The sequence below is a fragment of the Salvia hispanica genome, chromosome 3, assembly GCF_029641045.1.
Source record: "Salvia hispanica isolate PSC_SH4W2 chromosome 3, Shi_PSC_v1, whole genome shotgun sequence".
NCBI lineage: Eukaryota > Viridiplantae > Streptophyta > Magnoliopsida > Lamiales > Lamiaceae > Salvia > Salvia hispanica.
In genome coordinates this window covers 16,169,729-16,189,552 of record NC_142694.1, presented here as the reverse complement: position 1 = coordinate 16,189,552, position 19,824 = coordinate 16,169,729, and the positions used below count along the sequence as shown (strand labels likewise).

Here is a 19,824-nt window from a genome sequence, read left to right as displayed (position 1 = left end):
TTTAGTACTATATTTGTTTGATTTATCAGATTATAGTAGTACTATATAAAGATTCGCAAGATCTACCAGATCACTTACTCATTTTATTTTGTTATTTAATTTATAGGTTAAATTAGAACAGACGACAGCCCGAGACACAATCACCGATGATAAACCCACTCCTCCTAGCGTTGAATCAACTTAGAAAAATAAATAAATAAATACATCATCCTATCAATAATGTTTTTGGTTGTGTTAATATTATATATTTATATTTATCTGGCCAATTTTTATTTATTTATTTACATATCCTTGTTATGTAATATTTCCAGATAAGGCATTTATTATAATGAAAATGTTTGAGCTTTAAATTTTTAGAAGTTATTTGCTACATATTCTTCTTGGACATTTAGGGGAATTTTGGTGTACAATTTTTATTCTTAAACTAGTTTTCACAAACTAGCTATGGTCCTAGAATTAGTATGAGAATGTTGCTTTCGGCGTGATGAATAGATTGATATTTAGATGACTAAAGGTCAAATATGGTCCCTAACATATGACTGTTTTATCAATTTGGTTCTTAACATTATCTTTTTGATTATTTGGTTCCTCACAAATAAACTCGGACCCGAATCGGTCCTCACTTAACAGAACCGTCAAAAAATAGACGATGACCGCAAATTTGACTATATTAAATTACTAATGGTAATTAATTACACCTAATTATAATTCTTAATTCCTATTAAATTACAAATTATTCATTTCATTTTGCAACTGATACTATCTTTTTTCCAATTTTGCTAATAGGAAAAGAATTATAATTAGGTATAATTAATTACCATTAGTAATTTAATATAGTCAAATTGCGGTCATCGTCTATTTTTTGACGGTTCTGTTAAGTGAGGACCGATTAGGGTCCGAGTTTATTTGTGAGGGACCAAATAATCAAAAAAATAATGTTAAGGACCAAATTGATAAAACAGCCCTATATTAGGGACCACATTTGGCCTTTACTTTATTTAGATCTAGAATAGTTATACGTTTGAAGATGATCTATTATTATTGTTTCTCAACTTTAAAATTATGGTGCATTTTTTTTATGAAATGATGATTTGATGAATCAATCACATTATAATGATGGTATATGTTTATGAGCACACAATATATACAAAATGAAAAAAGTAAAATTATCTTGAAGGTATTTTACGTTTTTTAATTATTATAAATATTTAAATTGTATTATAGTATCTATTTAAGATATAAATTTATCCATCCACTTCAATCGTACAATAGTAGCCACATTTAATTACTGTAGTACCCTCAATCACGTTGCATATAGTACTAGACAATTTACACGGTTAATTACACGATTAAATTATTTGAGATATATCATAGTATCGCGAAATTAACTGACAAAATCATGCCAGTTAGAGGCGTTATTTTTCTTTAGGGTTATGTTGTTAGTTTTACGTAAAAAAGTAAAACTATTCTGGTATTAATGGTGGATTAAATTTATTTTCTTATAGCAATGAGTCTAGAATTGATGATCAGAGGTAGAAGAAGAAAATATATCCCAATACCAAAAAATATTTATTCCATCGATCATTTTTTGACGTATGCGTGCATATCTTCAATACTAAATGATATACGAGTTTAAATATTAAACTAATAAAATAAATATTACTTAAAAAAATTATTAAAAGTGTTGTCCGTTGAAAATATGGCTGACACTATTATAGAAACATTTTTACAAAACATAAATGAGTATCTACTCCCTCCGTCCGCCATTAGGAGTCCCGGTCACTTTTGCGCACTCATTTTATAAAAATGATAATAAACAGTTAAAGTGGAGAAATGATAAAATAAGAGAGAGAATAATGTTAAGAGCACTCCCAATGGTTAGGCGATACACTCGGCGATTTTTCGCCGAAAATCGCCGAGTTATCGCCGGCCGTTGGGATGGTTTCGGCGATAATTCGGCGTTCTCCCGATTCATCGCCGAATCATCGGCGCCCACTGTAGGCGCGATTCGGCGATTTTTCGGCGTTTTTCTTTTGCAACGGCTATAATTCCTACACTATATATAATTCCTCCTCCTCCTCCATTCATCACACACAATCTTCATTCTCTCAATTTTTCAATCTCATTATCTCAATCTTCAATCTTCAAAATTATGAGTTCAAGTGGGAAAATTTCCCAAAAAGGTAAGGGCAAAGAGCCGAGTAAGCAAATTCCCAACCCCACTGATGAAGCAAATCAGCAGTGGATGAACTCGTTGTTGTTGATGGGTTCTCCTCCCGGCCAATATCCATATGCGGGTCCGTCCCCATTGCAGACTCCTCCGGTGCGCAGACTTTCTCCGTACTTCCAGTCTGCCCTCAGCATGCCCTCTCCAGCCGACGATGTGTATCGCCCCCAGATAGTCACATCGTTGTTCGACACCCCTGGATCAACCCCAGACAACGAAGGATCTCAGGACGCGACGTACACAACGGATCCGACACTCAGCACGGACGACTACAAGGTGGAAGAAACGCCCGCCGAGCCGCCTTCCAAGAGCAGGAAGGGGAAGGCGCCGGCGTTGACGGCTGCGACTGATACGGCTTCCGATGAGAAGCCGAAGCGGGTAAGGACTACTTACACTATGGAAGAGTCCGAGCTGATAGCCAACTGCTGGGCGGACACGACGCAGAACGCGGAGCGCAGCAACTACCAGACTGAGCTCATGTTCTGGGAGCGGGTTGCGGAGAAGTACACGAGCAACAAGACTGCCTCGATGAAGGACCATGGCAGCGAGGCGATCCGCCGGCATTGGGAGCGCCTCATGAGGGACTGCGGCCACTTCAACGGTATATACTCTAACTTGATGACGAACATGACGAGTGGCCAGAACGAGCACATGGTCCGAGATGAGGCCATGCAGAGGTATAATGGCCAGTTCTTGTCGAAGGGCTTCAAGTATTGGAACATCTATGATAGGCTGAAGGATCTCTCCAAATTCCGGACGGGGATGCACACCGCGCTGCACGGGGAATCGGTGCGCTCGCGACTTAGCGGTGCGGAGAGTGAGGGAAGCGCGACCCCCATCGACTTGACTGGGGATGGTCCGCACGAGCGCCCTGTGGGAGCGAAGAAGGCGAAGGGGAGGCGGAAGGGGAAGGGCGCATCGTCGGATGCCCAGTCGGAACCCCAGTTCATACAACAAGCCACGCTCTCTGCCAATGTCGCCAATCTGACGCAGCTGTACACGCTGTACTTCACCGGCGGCGGAATCCCAGAAGAGAAGCAATCCCTCTGGTCGACCATCCAAAATATGAAGATCCTGATGGGCCTCCCGCCGGACGCCCCTCCCTCTTAGTTTTTTAAATCTTTGTTTTTTATGGTTTTTTATTTGTAGTTTTTTTTTTCTCGTTGTATTATATTTTCCAATGATTAATACAACGATGAATTGTTCATTATAATTCTATTTATTAAACACATTTGTAGGGAAAATTAAACAATATTAAAAATGATGATGTAAAAATGAAATGTTGAGTTAGGAAAAAATAAGGGAGAAATAAGGGAGAAACCATTGGAGCAGTTGGCTAAAAGTTGGCTAAAAACTGGGGATAAATTTTGGTGCTGATGTGGCGCTGATGTGGCAGGAGTTAGGGAGAAATAAGAGAGTTTTTAGCCGGACCATTGGGAGTGCTCTGAAGAAGACTCTTCTCAATATTATTCTCTCTCTTATTTTACCATTTCTACACTTTAACTATTTATTATCATTTTTATAAAAATAGTACGCAAAAGTGATCGGGACTCCTAATGACGAACGGAGGGAGTAATTGTATTTATAGAGTTTGAAATTTGGTATAAAAGAAATTCGCCACCTCGTCCACCGGCCCTAATTAAGAAGTCCGGCCTCTCCTTCACAACGCAGAGCCCTGTCTAGGCCAGGTCGCACACCGTTCTACTGGACCCCACCCTGCCCATCCCCTCCTACCCTACAACGTGGGGGTGCCTCGGACCGCACCCTTCAGAGCGGTCCGACACACCACCCTAATTAAGTGTTACTATGTTGTAAAGTGTAAACTGTAAACCATGTCGTAAAAGTCTTGGAGCTTTACATTTTTAAGTGTTTGCTAGATCTTTTAATTGTGACATTTATGTGAGATCTGGTTTAAATTTTAATTATTGTTATCCTCGTCACAAGTCATTGGCCTCCACATTTAATTGTTTTATTTGTTTAATCGATGATGTTTAATTTGCGATGGTATCCGAGTCACTAGAGAATGACAACCTAGCTAAAGAATTTATGTAAGAATTATATATATATTGATTATGTGAACAATGAAGCAAAGAAAGTTACACAAGGATATTCAAATATTAACAATATTAATCTTATACTCCATGATAGCAAAGTTGCTTATCATATTTAATGATATTTGTATTATTTAATTTATCGTTTGGTAAAAAAATTGTATACATTTGAATATACGGTGCATCCATCAAGATTCCTCATTTCTCAATTAGATTTTAAACAAATGAAGGAAAACTTAAAAATTAGTACCGGAATAAGCGTTACTTGAAAGTGATAATAAATAATTCAATTAGAACGATAGAAGAAAAGTTGTCTTCATCAATAATTATTTTAACTTAATTATATATTAATCTGGAAATTAACCACCATTAAATATATACTTATACACGCATACATATTTTTTTCGTCCATTTAACAACTTGGGAAGGTTTTCAAATTATAAAACTTTATTCCATTCTTAAAAACTAAATACCATATATAGTTTAAATATCTAGAATCTTACTATATCCACATGTCACATAGTAAATAATGGGATATACCAAGTCATCATGCCACTTGGTGTGCAATGACTACCAAATTTTTACTCCTAAAATTGTCGAGTTTAGAGCATAGAGTTAGTTATCATTCTCCAAAATTAATTGTCGAGATTGTGATCTTTCAACACCCGTTGAATTGGGAATGATTACTCAACTCTATGCATCAAGTTGATACAATAGTTTTACTCAAACAAATATAGATGAATTATTATTAATGTTCTAACTTTAGTTATACTAACGATGTAGTTAAATACTTGATACTCTTCATGTCCCTTAAAAATAGGCTAATTGGAGATTACACGGGTTTTAACGCGTAATTGGTAAAGTAAGAGTGAAGAAAAAGTGACTGAAATAATATAGTGAATGATGGAGCCGTAAATGATAAAGTAAAAAAGGAGAAAAAGGTTTCCATGAATGAATATGAACTATTTCTATGGGACGGACGAAAAAGAAAATTCGGCCTACTTATATAGGATGGAAGGAGTATTAATTTTGTGTAAATTATTATTCAAAAGTCCATATATATATCATCGAACCAAATCAAATGAAAATTCGATGTTCAACAAAATATGAATTCAGAAAATACAAAACTCATATATATATGAGGTACCAACCAACTCAATGATATCCATTTAAGGTATGAACTTCTTCAAGTAGATTTAGACTGCAGAAAGTGAATCTTAAACTTAATCTATAATAATTCTAATTTTCAATCATTTCGTTGACCTCATGGAACACGAGATTAAATTAATTTTACTCCATGTGGTCGTAAATGTACATCTACCTATAACTTACTCAACTACTACATTTTTTTTAATTAATAGACAAATAAACTTAGAGACGCTGTGCTAATTCATTTTTTTGTACTATATAAAACCATATTCTTCTACTCAAAAATCACAAAACTCATCACCATCTCTCTCTCTCTCACTTACTCAATCAATCTCTATTTTCTAGATCTCTCACATATATAGTAGAAAGGGAAAATGGTGAAGATTGTCGAAAGCATGAAGAAAGGATTTTCTAGTTTTGTTGAAATTGTAACTTGTGGCAGCAAAAGCGGTAGGAATATATTTTTCATATTCTTTTTCCTTTTATAATTCTCAATTTTCTGTTTATCCTTTAATTTGTTGCTGTTTATTAATGTCTTCAATATCGATTTTTCAGCAAAGACAAATGATGCAGAAGTTCCAAAGCTCAAAGTTGAGGTATGCTATAATTATTGATCAATCATTAGGGGACATATTTTTAAATTTAGTCATTAAATTATTTTATATTTAGTGCCACAAGGAATGGGAGGAAAGTTCCCTATTTTAAAAAAGAAGTAAAATAATTACCAGATTTGTTTTTCAATTACTTAACCCATTTATTTTGTGATTTACAGATAAAAGCAACCACCGAAGTGAATTCAAGTGCTCGCGATATAGAATCACATTAAAAGAAGATCATATACCTGGATTTAAAGAAAAAAAATATTTTCAACATTGATGTTTTCTTAGTTGTTTCTATAATATATTTCGTCTGATATATATATTTTATTTATTTAATTAACTGACTTTGTTATGTAATATTGCCGGATTTGGCATTTACTATAAGTCTGTAAAAGTGTTAGCTATAAATTTTACTTACAAGATATTCTAGCTATTCATATTGGACATTTATGGTTATTTTAGAGAATAGAGAATGTTTCTTTTGGTGTGATGAATGTATTTATATTTTGGAGTATATGTTTGACAAAATAGTATTGTTTGATTGTTAATTTTAGACCTTTAGGACCTTAAATTTGAGACATTTGTGTATAATTATATAGTAGTACTAAGATTTAGAGACATTTAGAGACGAAGACGATTTTCTCAAAGCACGAAGATTTATGTTATACATTTCAAAAATAAAAATGCCGAGAATATTTAAGTAATTTTCCCATTAATAATTAAAAATATATTAATATTAAAAAATTAGGAGTCCATCTTCCATTAAATTCTAACTGACGGCTCCTTCTCTCTCTATTTCATAGTATTTCTGTCTGTGCACGATCAATAGAAATTTGAGATTTTACTATTGAAGTTATATGTAAATATTAATTGATTAACGAATTAAATGTTACGATCAAGTCAGTTACTATAAATTATAACATTGTTGATACTAGATTTTTTTTCTGTTTAGTGTTATTTCTTTATATTTTAGATTCATGGATCAGTTTTATGTGTATTCACAAATGTTATTCGTCACAAATTTCATTTTATATTTGTCCATTAAAATTAATCTCCTTCCATTTTTGTAACCTCTTTTTTTTTATCTTTAATATTTTTTTTCTCTCTTATTTATGCATATTCAACTGATAGTACTCTAACAAATTCTTTCTCTCTTATGTTGTAAATTTTACATTAAAGCATGTGCTTCATTATTGAAACTGTTAGAGCAGGGGAAGGTAAATGAAAAGGGTATATCATGTTTATATCTTTTTAAAAAGTGCAATATATCTTTCTAAAAATCAATAAATTCCAAGGATAAAAGGTATATGGAAAGGTATATTATTTTAAAAAAATAAAATAGTAGTACAAAAGTATTAAAAAAACATAAAGTGTAATACCTTATCAAATACCTTCTCTCTTGGAGAATGATTTTTTATGAAAAGAAGGTAAATATGGTGGTTATATGATTTAACCTCTCCATTGATGGAGAAGTAAAGATACCTCTTCAAAATGGGAAAAAGTATAATACATTCTCAAATACCTCTCCCCTTGGAGAATGATTTTTCATAAAGAAAAGGTAAATATGGTAGTTATATTAGTTTACCTCTCCATTTACTTCTTCCCTTGGAGATTCTCTTAGGAATCACAAAAGTTAAAACATGAGAGTATAATGCAGTATTAATGAAAGAATCATGGAGCAATTCCAAAACATGAAAGTATTTTGGTAATATTAATGATAAATATAATTAATATTTAATTAAAATTAGCTAGAATTTATTTTTGTTATAAAATTGTACTCCAATTAATTAAGATTGAATTATTGTTTACCCCAAGTGAATGATAAGTTGGAGTAAGACAGGTCCTTGCTCCAATTCCTTTTACGTCTAGTGTAGCAACTCACATGTAATGTGAATATAATTGGATGAAATATGAGATGAATTAAATTAGTGCGACACCATGAGTTCATGTACAAAAATGATTTTTAAGATAGGACGAAAAAAAATGCGTATATTAATATCAATTTTCTAATAAAGAAAGAGAACGTCCGTAACATAATTACATGTTGCCAAAGTTTTGCAATATTTTATAACCATTTTCTTGACTCATATGATGTGTGCACATTTGGACTCATTGACAAAATTCTCACCCACATTCTAATGGTGGGAAAAGAGAAGGAAATTAATCCAATCCCCTATTTATTCAACCAACAATGTTAATATTGAGTGGAGGTTGTGCATTTCCCTACTATAGAAATAGTTAGATGAAATATACTATGCATCTTGTGCTAGTGTTTCACTTTCATTTTTATATATATATATGTTGTATTACATGAATATATAATACCATTCTCGTGCTATATACATTATACAAAATACTATTTGTAGGTATCGATCACTCTCGTTTATTTTCATAGTAGTATTATTTGTTTTATTTTATACATTTATTTTGATTTTAATATCACAAAAATTATTAATGCTAAATTACTTGAAATCAATATTATTTTTTTTCGTTATAATTTCAAAATTTTATTTTATAGCAATAATAATATTTTAAATATAATTAGAACACTAAACATATCAAATAAAAAAAAAAAAACTAATGGACTTCTCATCCTTAATTTCATTATGTGATATAAACCCTCTTCGAATATTTTATTAGGGGCACGAACACATATGACAAGAGGATTATTGATAATATCAAAATCATTTTGCTCACTTTATAAGTCACCACATTATCCATATCCCAAATTTCATAGTCCTCATTCTTCAAGTTCCAACTTTTTCTCAATTTCCACCAAAATTAAGCAAAAAAGTTTGTATTCCGGTCAAACTGTAGCAAATTTACACCAATTTTTATTTCCAACGCTCGCGTAGTTAGATGTATGATCCCGAAAATTAAAAAAAGATTTTATGTGTCACGATTTATGGATATCAAGTCCAAAACAATGGATGAGAGGCTTGAGCAATGTTGTTCAAATTGATTACAAATAAAAAAAATAATCGGATGTAATATAATTCAAAAATTAAATGGAGTAAAAATTAGAGAAAAAGATGAACATACACGAAAATAATTGAAAAAGACAACACTGAAACTGTAAAAACCGTAGTATGATCGAGTCGAGGAAGACTTCCAAGTCCGAATTCAAGTCAAATTAGGTCTAAGGCCCGGGCCCACAACCCCCACCAACAGCCTCGGCGGTACTTGCGTGTAGGCTTTAGAGCCCATCAATTATGCACTTAATTATTATACAAGTAATAATTTAGCCTCTTAAACAAAAGATTAATGAAAGCTCTTTTTTCAAAATGGGATTAATCTGGTAATTTCATATTATAATGACAAACTTCAATTTATTAGTTTTCAATTACCGAGAATAAGTATAAAGCTGATGAATATAACATGCTCATCTATTCGGAATGTAAATCAATTCTATACTATATTATTTAATTTCACCACATGAAAACTTTTGTCACATGTACAATTGGATCAAATTGCTTAGACCAGGGTATTCCAACAAGTCTACGTCAATCTTTTTTTCAAATTTTCTTATTTAAAATGTTTAAACCATCCAACTTGTACTATAAACTATTTGGCAAAAATTCCTATCAATAATCTGAATCAATTAAAACTATATAATGGGATCCAATGTGATTAGCAGCGAACAGCTGACAGCCCTATAATTTTCATCAGAGGTACAATACACCTGGATTTATTTTGTCACTTACGAATAATAACAAAAATATTTATAAAAAAAAGAAAAGAAGAAAGGATTTTAAATAAATATGCCGACGCATATCATCTGGTTTTCCTTGTTCCTACCCTCGTTTCTAAGCTGACTTCAAGCAGAAACAGACAACATACAATTATTCCACAGTTTGAATTTTGGGATTCTTCGTCACGAAATTATATTTCGTAATCTCTTTAGCATTTACAAAAAGAGTAAGGCCAAAATTGGTCATGAACATATGCTCATTTTACGATTTTGGTCCTAAACATTATCTTTTGACCTTTTGCATTCCAAACATTTCAACTCGGATCACAATCGGTCCAAAACTAACTGTTTTGTCAAATTGTAGCAGTCAACATTTTTAATCCCAATTTTGACTAAACTTAGCTGTTAAGTATGATTTTTAATTATTTTGAAACTGAAATCATATATTCTAAATAAAATAGTTCTAAATCATATATAGCATGATTAAATAGAATAAAAACATATTACCTATGTAGAACACTATAACTTATGAATCTAAAATTCTTTTAAAATTCTCCATTATCTCCATGAGTGAACTAATAAAATAGATGGTCGTAAATGCACAGCTATATATGTTTAATCCAATAAGAAACTTCGTAGAAATTACCTCAAACACGCCTATATTGGTTGTTAGGTTTTAGTTGCATAAATAAAAGTATAAAACTATTCACTCATTACTCATTAGCTAAGATTTCTCCCCATCTCTCTCTCTCCGTCTGTTTTGTTTGAAATTGAAAGTGATCTCATATTAGAAAGTGGAAATGGTGAAAATTGTAGAAAGCATGAAGAAAGGCTTTCATAATTTTGTGGAAATTGTATCTTGTGGCAGCAAGGGTGGTAAGAATATTTAGTCTCAAGACTTTTTGTTTTTTTAATTAACTTGTGTCTAAATATATATTTAATGTTTTAGTAATTCGATATTTGCAATAATTTCACCATCTATTTTCAGTAAAAGAAAATGATGCAAAAACACCAGAGCTCAAAGCAGAGGTACGAATATTTTCATTTTAGAAATATTTTAAATTGACCATTCATTTATACTCCTATTATATTTTCTGAGGGACTCATGGACATCATCATATTACATGATTTAATTGGGCGGAAATAATGTTACAAATAATGTTAGATTTCTTTAAACCTTAGTAAAAATAATGTTTGATTTATTTTTGTAATACTTAATTATTCGATTTATTTTTTGATTGGCAGATTAATTATGCCCCGAATAAACCATCCGCAGATGTTAATTCCAGTGCTCGTGGGATTGAATCGCATTAGAAGATGATATCCATCAAGAAAAAAAAAAAACTTATTTTCCCCCTCAATTGTTAATTTCTTAGTTGTGCTATAATATGTACATGTTTTAGCCATATCTATTTCGTTTATTTAAGTGTTTTTTTTAATGTAAAATTTCCGGATTTGGCACTCATTATAGGTTTGTAATGTTTTTACATTTTAGTTTATATGGTTTAAGGGAATATTGATTTTCAAATCAAATACAAAAAGGGAAAAAAGTACCCCGCAAAAAAATAATATCAAAACTAAATTTTATGCCTTTATTAATGATAATATTAAATTGTATATATAGGATTTCACTTTCACATGAATTTCGCAAAATTGGTACTCCTATATTCTTGTAAAAAAGTAAATTTGTAAAAATGTTGAATTAATTGTTTGGGCTGGGCTAGGGTAAAGTTTGAAATTTCAGTTTGGGCTGGGCTAAATTATTTTCGTGTGGAACAGCCTCAATTTTCTTCTGTGTTTTGATAAAAAAAAAAAGATTCTGTTGATTTCTTTCAATAAGAATGCAAATATCCCAGATTTTAAGGGTATTACCATAAATACTTTTGGTTTAATGACCTATCATTCATTTTTCTATTTAAATTAATTAAAAATATTGACATGTGAAATTTTTTGATACCATTAGCATAGTAAATCCATTAAAAACATTAATCAATTATTCAATTTTATGGAGTATAATTTTACTTAATTACCCCTGTAATAAAAATCACAAACTATTGTAATGAGAACAATATTCTTCACCAAATCCATATTTTGATTCAACATTTTATTATAAGGTTCTAGTTATTCAACTATCAAATCTAGACCACTATATTTGGATATTTGATAGCCTTATATAGGGAGTATAAGTGTAACCTTTTGAAATTGTTAAACAAATTAAACAAAGTAACCAAATCTTCTTTATTTATGGGAGATGGAATCGCATATATACCAATGTTCATATTACGATTGTTAAAAATATCTATTCGTATTTCAACATAATACATACATTGCAATTTCTAAAACATAATCACACTATATACACCAATATATCTATATAGACACGCCTGTCCATCAATAGAGATGTGCCACTATATCAATATACAATAAAACATAAGTACAACAAAACGTCCTCGTGATGTAGTAACTGATGTCGACATAGTATATAATATCAGCACAACGACATGAGTATAGCAACACAATTACGCGAGTATATTAACACAATACATTAATGTGGATATAATCAAATAAATTACATATTTATTAATAGACGTGAATTTGGGGCGAGATCCCTATTAATTACGAACCACCAAAAACAAATGGCGTGTTTGTTACATCATTTGCGAAACTACCCCTGCATTGATATTTCACGTACTTTGTAATGATACTCGGGGAGTCAAACCTTTTGCGTTGATTTTCTGATCCAATGGCTAATATATACTCTAGGATGGTGTTATTTATTGTTGCCTTAATAGAAATATGTACTATCTTCTTTGAGCACCCTCCATGAACGCCACTCTCATTCAATATGTTTTACCATTATTTATTTTGTTTTAGTATAATTTAGTTTGATACTTTGAATCTACATTAAAAATTACTATTACTATTTTCAGTTTCATATATATATATAGATATCCATGTGGCCAGTGAGGACTGAACGTTGAACGATATTATATTCAAAATTTCAAATTCTTATACCACATAGCAACAACAGAGCTCAATCTACAATAAGTCTCTAAAACTATAACTTATTCGATCAATATTAACCAATCAATAACACTCCACATTTTCTTTGGCCTTTCAACACTCACTCTAATATTAATTGTTTCAACTTGGGTCTACACCCATTTTTCTTTGACCATAAATTCCTATTTTTAATTTAATTATCTTGTTAATAGTTCTTAATTATCTTCTTATCCAAATTATTTTCAATGTATAAATCACTTTCAAGGAAATAAAAAATAAAATTTCAAAGTTAATTATTGGAAATATAAAATGATTGTGCAGCTCTCAATCTCATACCTATCTCAAGGAAAACAATACTTTTTTCATGCACGAATAACATGAATAAATAAAATAAATGAAAGCTTAATTTATTGATAAATAAATAAAATCCCAACCCATATGATCTGGGAGACTGATCTATTCCGTATACCTGATTATTTTTTTAAGCAAAACGAAACAAAAAAACAACCCTACATTTTGGATACGAATCCTTTTGCACGAAATTTTATTTCATTAATTGCTGTACATATCTTTGCCTCGGTTTATGGTAGATATGCATATCTCAATTAATTTCATATTTATAATTCAAGTTGAATTCATTATTCTTTACAACGTAGAAGGAATATTCTCTTTTTCATTTATTCACACTTAATATATGGTGTTACTGCAAAAATTTTGTGAGACAAAAACTAAAAAATGATATAAATTTTGAATTTGGTGTAAATAGTTGGAATAAAATTACTTTTGGTGTACCATATACTCAAAAATGAGTTTGAGTTTGGTATAAATAGTTGGAAATGATCTAAATTCATTTCTACTTAAAATATATCTTCCCATATAATTTAAAAGTGTGTGGGCAATAAAGGTGTTTAAAAAGGTAAATATATATAAAAGGGTTAAAGGGAGAGTATAATTATGCGATAATTAACGCTTTATCTTTTTAAAACTTGATTATATATAATTTATGCTGCATGAAGGGCAGAAATTAACGAATTTCGTAATAATTGAATAAAATTTTAAATTGAACAAATGGAATTTTTTTTATTTGATCATACACTAATAACTTAAAAGATGAAATAGCTAGTTAAAATTTAACGAATATTAGCCCGTTTCTCAAATCTAACCCAATACATAAATAATAGAGTAAATGTAATTTTGGTTTTAAACATATGACCAAAATATGAATTTAGTAAAAAACATTTATTTTTTTAAAAACAGGTCCATAACAAATGAAATCCTTGTCGGAGTGGTTTTTTTTTTTACGGTTCCGTAAAAAAACTAACGGTTATACCATTGTACAATTAGCATTGACCGTTAGTTTTTTTTACGAAACCGTAAAAGGAAAGGACTACTTCGTCGATATTTTTCATTTGTTATAAACCCATTTTTTAAAAAATGAATATTTTGGACCAAATTCATATTCTGGTTGTATATTTAGGACCAAAATTATAACAAATATAACAACTACTTATTGTGTTGCATTAATTTATTTGTCCTCTTTTTTAATAATTGAAAACATGGTCGTAAATGTACAGCTATGATCCATCAATAAAATATTAAAAATAAGTGCAATTTTCTAAGGGGGAATGAGTTTTTTGATGTATAAAACCATGCATCCTCTTCACCAATGCATACATCCTCATCCTCATCACCATCAATCTCTCTCTCTCTCTCTCTCTCTCTCACACACACACACACACACATACCAGAAAGAGAAAATGGTGAGCATTGTCGCAAACATGAAGAAAGGAATAAGTAATCTTGTTGACATTGTATCTTGTGGAAGCAGAGGAAGTAAGACTAATTAATCTTATTTATGTATTTGCTTTTCATTTTTTTACTTTAATTTGCCTCTTTACTAATTTCATTATCAATTTTTCAGCTAAGGAAAGTGATGTTGAAGTACCAAAGATGAAAGTTGAGGTATAGTTTTATTTTCCGCGTCAGCTTGAGTTCTAATTAGTCAACAAATGTTGTTTGATGGACGAAAAGTTGAAAACGATAATTTACTGTATTTTCCTATTTTTTTCATTTCCGTTATTTAGGGTTTCTGGTCCTCATATAAAATATCAATTTTTTGAATTTGATTATAAACTAGGATGTAGTATAATTTTTTACTTTACATACCTATATTAATATTTTGTGATATTATTTGGCAGACTAAATTAGCTACGACGACAGCAAGAGGTCCAGACAATGAGAAATCCAATGGTCCTGGTGTTGAATCGACTTAGAAGATGACACAATATATTGTCACTATTTATTGTATTACTCCTACTTTGCATCTTCTTGATTGTTTCAATTGTTTATGTATCTTTTATTATGTAGTATTGCCAAATTTGGGTGGTACTTAATTAGTTTGGAATGGAAGTATTGTTCAAGCTTTAAATAATTAGAGGATTTGAACCTCAATTACAAAAATAAATGTAATAGTACTACTACTTTTTAGACATCATGAAATTAAAGTAGTAGTAGTACTTTTTTTCCTAAGTCAATATTGAAGATTTTTGTTTCGATCTTACGTATATAATCAGACATAAATTTGTAGCAATGGTCAAATGGAATATATTAATATGCGTTATGTATATGTTATGCAAATTGTAATGGGATTTATTCGATTATTGCACAAAACTAGCTAAGCTTGGGGGTTTTGCCTTTCACTATATTCAGGAATATCTTCAAGCATGTTGACATGTTTCGACACGTGATTTAATTAAATCTTGTGAAAATCCTGTATACCATGATTAAATAAGAATCACTCTAAAAGATTTACCAAAACAAGTGGAGTAGTAAGTTTTTATAATGTACATAAGCTGGCCATTTACTGAAGGGTCATTTAGTAGATTAATTAATGCAGTTTCATCAGTCGATTGATATATAGTTTCATTAATCAATAGGATCCTATGATAGTATTTTTTACTTAATAGTGTTTAGTTTTTAGGTTTATTCTTACATTATTTATAATGACAGTAATTCTTATTACAAATTAAATTGTATTAATACTTGGCATGATTATTATGGTATGTTTATGGTGAAAGATAGTCTTTTAAGATTAAATTATCAGGCTTGATTTTATTCAAATTAAATAGTTACATTAAAATTATTTCTTTATTTTGCCTAACTCGAATAATTTAGAATTTTAGCTAATATTACAAGATTGCATAAAATGAATCAAGTCTCTACAGTCCTCTGACAGTCTCTAGAATTTTGATTTTGTTTGAATAAACACTCTGTTGGTATCTATTGTGCTTTGTTGATTTGTTATCGTGTTAGAAATAGGGCGTAGCAACCATGTAAACAAACACACAAAATAAAATCCAAAATAAATAAATATAGACCAAACAAAAAATAATACTGATGGACAATGTCGTTTCTAAACACCGTCAATGGCGGTCTCAATTTATCGACCGTGAATCTCGTTGGGTATCGGCTTTCAGGATGAGAAATGGTAATTTTCCAGCAATAATTTTTTTTTGACGAACATGCTCCGTTGTTAATTTTTCAACCAATGTTGAAGACAAAGATGTGGCATGTTCGCCGGTTATATGTCGGTAAATTAGGATTACCGAAATATTTTCGAGTTTCACATTTCTTTATACAAATGTCACGATCTAGATTCTAGAAGCCACATGTTTACACAATGTGTGGTTTAAATTTGATTATATATTTATGTGACTGCATTAGGATGACATTACACTCAATGCATAACTAAAACTTATCACAAAACACTATTGTACATTTTATTCTTAATTAACTTCATAGTAGCCAAAAACAAAAACACAATAAAAAGTGATAGACAAGTTTGTGTAGTTAGACAATTACACCCAAATAGCATTGGCCTTGATTAGCAAAGGCTTGAGCTTTCCTTGGATATTGAGGGTCATAACCTCATGGGACCCACCCATAAAATTCCTCCCAACGAACACGGCCGGGACGCTAGGGTTACACCCCAATCCAATCAATGCCTTCTCCATCTCCCCTCCATTCGGGAGACGATCAAGCTCGTACACAGCAGGGTTCGCCCCAAACCCGCGTATCAGGATCATAATCGTATGCGACATGCAGCAGCCGGTCTTGCTGAATATTACAACGGGGCTCTGTGCCACAACTTCCTTCACCTTTTCCATCTTGATCACTTTGAAATTACACAACCAATTAAAAATATTTAGTAGAAATTTGATTTTGAAATGTGTGTGTTGAGAGACTTGTAGTTATTTGAATCTCTTTATATAGGCTTTGGAGTGGGATTTTTTTCTTTTTTTTTGTGGAATGTGACGATTATAAATGAGATATTCATGTGTCATCACTTGGGGTAGAGCATGCTAGCTAGTAGTGGTGGAATTAATTAAATTCCAAGAATATCTTCCTTTATTTTCCACGTTTAGTATGTTTTTACGTCTGGAAACGTGATCAAATCTGAAAATAGTTAAAAGGTAATATACCCCAAAGCAGTTCCAAACATCCACGAGAGTTGTGGGATTCTTTGTTAGTAATACTATTATATAAATATAATAATTAAGATGAAATGGAAAATACCTTTAGATGCAAGGAAGATAAATTATACCCACTATAACGGTATAAAAGTATACTCACTTTTATAATTTTACTCTTTAGTGTGTTGGTGGCGGAGGAAAAAGTCTACTCTTTAATTTAATTTTGACACTAGAGTAAATAAGAAAAATAAAATAAAATTATTTATTGACTAACAAAATCCTGTAGAAAACCATGTCGACATTGACGTCTTGATGGAAAGATTTTACAAAAGCCACGTTTGGTTGCCAGGATTCTGTCTGGGAAAGTAACCTGATTCCTAAATATTAAATTCCTGTGTTTGTTTTGGTTTTTAATCAAATTGGGAAAGTAATCAGAATCCGAGAACAAGGAAAGTTAGTACAACTTTCCAGGATTCTAAATCCTAACTTTTCTTAAGTATTTTTTTTCCCAGTTTTAGGATTCTTACATATTTAATGCAATATAGTCTAGTTTTATTATTATTATTATTATTATTATTATTATTATTATTATTATTATTAAATTATGATGTTTTAAAAATAATTTAAACATAGCACTTAATTTCAGTATAATAAATAACTACGATTAAAATAATCATAATTATAACTATATTTTATAATATTTCATAAAAGTAATTAAGAATTTATTAAATAATGAAAATATAATTATATAATATTAATTGTATAATAAATAATAATTACTCCCTCTGTCCCATTAAAAATACAACGTTTTCCTTTTTTGGTTGTCCCATTAAAAATGAAACGTTTCCTAAAATGGAAACAACTCTATCTCTACTTTTTCATCTCTTTTACCTTACTCTCTCTTCATTAACTCACAAACAACACTACATAAAATCCTGTGCCGATTCCTAAATGTTGCATTTTAAGTGGGACGGAGGGAGTAATTAATAAAGTCGTATTGACATTTTAAAAATTTAAATTTATTCAATTATAATATACATGAATATAATAATAATAATAACAATAACAATCATATTTATTAATATAATAAATGAGTATAATATTCTATGTGACTATAATTACAATTATATTATTATATATTGTGATCGGCAATCCATATTTAAAATATCCATCATAATAATAAATATAATAATATAATTATTATTATTTGTAATTAATAATTTATTATAATTTTTTATTTTATTATTGTTTTTTATAAATAAAAAAGTAATAAGCAGTATATTTTTAGTTGGGTGTTTAAATTAAAATTAAAATTTAGAATCTTGATATTTTTCAAACACAGGAAGGAAAGTAAAGTTACCATGAATCATATTCCTGGGATTCATTTTCACATGAATCATTTTCCTTGCCAACTTTACTTTCCCGTCAACCAAACATGACCAAAGTGATTTATCCACATCAATATAGGTAAAATATGTTAGCAAAAAAAAAATTCTAGCGACGGAAATCTACCGGTGGATTGTTGTTTTTAACCAACAAATTTGTCTGTCGGTAAAACGCAAAATCATATATAGTGCACAATGCATGAGTTAGCGTGTAAAAGTGCATTAGATCAGTTTTAGTTAATACTCCCTCCGTCCGCCATTAGGAGTCTCATTCCTTGACGGCACGAGTTTTAAGAGATGTTAAGAAAAGTGGGTGGAAAAAGTTAGTGGAATATGGATCTCACTTGTATATATTAGTTTTAATTGAAATGTGAGCTGAATAAATTAGTGGAATGTGGGACCCTATCACCATTTATGGTAAAAGTGAATCGGGACTCCTATTCACGAACAGTCTAAAATGAAAAAACGAGACTCCTATTCGCGGATGGATGGAGTACTATAGGTGCATGATCGCGTGACATACTATGTCGGCATAATTGCAATTTGTGTAAAGATAAATACAAACTCACGCGCTCCGATACTGGATTGCAGATCACAAGAATTACAAACGACGATGTGGGTGTGGAGTCGGGGTGAAGAAGACAAAGGGGTGGTGGAGGGATGGATGGAGGCTTGATGGTTGAGTGAGGTGAATTTATGTGGTTTTTCAAAGTATATTCAACAAGGGTGTTTTTGGTACATTGAGTAGGAATAGAAATTGGATTATATTTCAATCCAAAATCCTTTGTTTGGTATGGTATGGAATTAAATTTAAAAGAATTGCATACACACATACACCATACGCACACTGCACGCACTCACTGAATACACACATAGACGAATTGCTTATCCCTAATGGCCCCTGGCGTTGAATTGGTTCCGATATTTTCAATAAAAAAATCCCAAGGGTCCCGGGAGATTTTATCCACGTATTTATAACAGTGTTAGCATATCAAAGTATTAAACAACATTCGAAGGTTTATTGAACAAAGTATTGCATGGAGATGAAAGGGCTATGATCTCTATGTGTTTGTATATGAGTATAGAAACATACTTGTTAGGTGTAATACAACCCAAAGTAAAATTGAATTAATACACAATCAGAAAGATTAGAAAACTGGAAAATACAGAATCAAAATGAAAAACGTAATAATCAAAACTGGGATAACCAATGTGAGATAATTAATGTATTACTAACGCAATCATCT

General features: G+C 30.9%; 3 long non-coding RNA genes and 1 pseudogene across 3 annotated transcripts; 3 read left to right on the top strand and 1 right to left on the bottom strand.

Annotated features, from left to right (window-relative positions):
• The first annotated feature begins 5,712 nt into the window (after positions 1 to 5,712).
• Positions 5,713 to 6,514, top strand: LOC125209707 (uncharacterized). Its single transcript, XR_007174343.2, has 3 exons — positions 5,713 to 5,877; positions 5,983 to 6,023; positions 6,200 to 6,514. It is a non-coding gene; the product is annotated as an uncharacterized LOC125209707 (long non-coding RNA).
• Positions 6,515 to 10,385: 3,871 nt separating this feature from the next.
• LOC125216811 (uncharacterized) lies at positions 10,386 to 11,182 on the top strand. Its single transcript, XR_007175460.2, has 3 exons — positions 10,386 to 10,593; positions 10,706 to 10,746; positions 10,963 to 11,182. It is a non-coding gene; the product is annotated as an uncharacterized LOC125216811 (long non-coding RNA).
• A 3,204-nt stretch (positions 11,183 to 14,386) lies between these two features.
• On the top strand, positions 14,387 to 15,280 carry LOC125216756 (uncharacterized). Its single transcript, XR_007175452.2, has 3 exons — positions 14,387 to 14,553; positions 14,642 to 14,682; positions 14,919 to 15,280. It is a non-coding gene; the product is annotated as an uncharacterized LOC125216756 (long non-coding RNA).
• A 1,177-nt stretch (positions 15,281 to 16,457) lies between these two features.
• Positions 16,458 to 16,914, bottom strand: LOC125210842 (monothiol glutaredoxin-S6 pseudogene; annotated as a pseudogene).
• Between the last annotated feature and the right edge of the window lie 2,910 nt (positions 16,915 to 19,824).